The sequence below is a fragment of the Oncorhynchus kisutch genome, unplaced genomic scaffold, assembly GCF_002021735.2.
Source record: "Oncorhynchus kisutch isolate 150728-3 unplaced genomic scaffold, Okis_V2 scaffold3381, whole genome shotgun sequence".
In the NCBI taxonomy this organism is placed as follows: Eukaryota; Metazoa; Chordata; class Actinopteri; order Salmoniformes; family Salmonidae; genus Oncorhynchus; species Oncorhynchus kisutch.
Genome location: NW_022265326.1, coordinates 1 through 2500, shown reverse-complemented (window position 1 = coordinate 2500; position 2500 = coordinate 1). Strand labels below are relative to the sequence as shown.

The 2500-nt window shown below is 46.3% G+C and overlaps 1 pseudogene; it reads right to left on the bottom strand.

Annotated features, from left to right (window-relative positions):
• Positions 1–2354, bottom strand: part of LOC116371567 (guanine nucleotide-binding protein G(I)/G(S)/G(O) subunit gamma-13-like) — a 2771-nt pseudogene extending 417 nt beyond the window's left edge.
• Between the last annotated feature and the right edge of the window lie 146 nt (positions 2355–2500).

Sequence of the window (2500 nt, the reverse complement as noted above, 5' to 3'; positions counted from 1 at the left end):
TAGTTTAAATCCGGACATAGACAAGGTTGCTAGTTTGAATCCCGAACGTAGACAAGGTTGCTAGTTTGAATCCCGGATGTAGTCAAGGTTGCTAGTTTGAATCCCGGATGTAGTCAAGGTTGCTAGTTTGAATCCCCGGACTTAGACAAGGTTGCTAGTTTGAATCCCAGACGTAGGGAAGGTTGCTAGTTTGAATTCCAGACGTAGGGAAGGTTGCTAGTTTGAATCCCGGCCGTAGGGAAGGTTGCTAGTTTGAATCCCACACTTAGTCAAGGTTGCTAGTTTGAATCCCGAACGTAGACAAGGTTGCTAGATTGAATCCTAGACTTAGACAAGGTTGCTAGTTTGAATCCTAGACGTAGACAAGGTTGCTAGATTGAATCCTAGACGTAGACAAGGTTGCTAGTTTGAATCCTAGACGTAGACAAGGTTGCGAGATTGAATCCTAGATGAGACTTTTGTTTTACAACCTGACCTAACATTCCGAACTATTGACATTTCAATGTTTCTGACTGCTTTAAATATGTCAACCAAAGAGCAAGTGCAACAACCTAGTGGTTAGAGCATGGGGCCAGTCAACTAAAGGTTGCTGGTTTGAATACCGGTGCGGACAAGCTGAAAAATCTGTTGATGTGACCCTTGAGCAAGGCACTTAACCATAATGATTTCCAGGGAGGGACATACAACTATGGTTGACCCTGTAAAACAACACATTACACTAGACCTATCATACTACTATGGGTGACCCTGTAAAACAACACCTATCATACTACTATGGGTGACCCTGTAAAACCAACACCTATCATACTACTATGGGTGACCCTGTAAAACAACACCTATCATACTACTATGGGTGACCCTGTAAAACAACACCTATCATACTACTATGGGTGACCCTGTAAGACAACACCTATCATACTACTATGGGTGACCCTGTAAAACAACACCTATCACTACTACTATGGGTGACCCTGTAAAACAACACCTATCATACTACTATGGGTGACCCTGTAAAACAACACCTATCATACTACTATGGGTGAACCCTTGTAAAACAACACCTATCATACTACTATGGGTGACCCTGTAAAACAACACCTATCATACTACTATGGGTGACCCTGTAAAACAACACCTATCATACTACTATGGGTGACCCTGTGACCCTGAGACCAGAAGGACCACTGGGGTAGAGACCAGAAGGACACTGGGATAGAGACCAGAAGGACACTGAGGTAGAGCCAGAAGGACACTGGGATAGAGAACAGAAGGACACTGGGATAGAGACCAGAAGGACACTGGGGTAGAGACCAGAAGAACACTGGGGTAGAGACCAGAAGGACACTTGGGTAGAGGACCAGAAGGATACTGGGGTAGAGACCAGAAGGACACTGGGGTAGAGACCAGAAGGACACTGGGATAGAGACCAGAAAGGACACTGGGATAGAGACCAGAAGGACAACTGGGGTAGAGACCAGAAGAACACTGAGGTAGAGACCAGAAGAACACTGGGATAGAGACCAGAAGAACACTGGGATAGAGACCAGAAGGACACTGGGATAGAGACCAGAAGGACACTGGGATAGAGACCAGAAGGACACTTGGGGGGTAGAGACCAGAAGGACACTGGGATAGAGACCAGAAGGACACTGGAATAGAGAACCAGAAGGATACTGGATAGAGACCAGAAGGCTAGACACTGGAATAGAGACCAGAAGGACACTGGGATAGAGACCAGAAGGAAACTGGGATAGAGGACCAGAAGGACACTGGGATAGAAACCAGAAGGACACTGGGATAGAAACCAGAAGGACACTGGGATAGAAACCAGAAGGACACTGGGATAGAGGACCAGAAGGACACTGGGATAGAGACCCAGAAGGACACTGGGATAGAGACCAGAAGGACACTGGGGTAGAGACCAGAAGGACACTGGGGTAGAGACCAGAAGGACACTGGGGTAGAGACCAGAAGGACACTGGGGTAGAGACCAGAAGGACACGGGTAGAGACCAGAAGAACACTGGGATAGAGACCAGAAGGACACTGGGATAGAGACCAGAAGGACACTGGGGTAGAGACCAGAAGGACACTGGGGTAGAGACCAGAAGGACACTGGGGTAGAGACCAGAAGGACACTGGGGTAGAGACCAGAAGGACACTGGGGTAGAGACCAGAAGGACACGGGTAGAGACCAGAAGAACACTGGGATAGAGACCAGAAGGACACTGGGATAGAGACCAGAAGGACACTACCTACTCAGTAACCGTGATGGAGGATTTCTCTCTGTTGATGGCCAGCTGGTACGGAAGACTCTCCACCCCTCTTCATCTGGGGAAGATCCAAGTCCTCCATCTACACTAATGACATAATACACACATTAATTATACACACATTACATTACATTATACCATACATACATTACACACACATTACATTATACACACATTACATATACACACATTACATTACATTATACACACATTACATTACATTATACA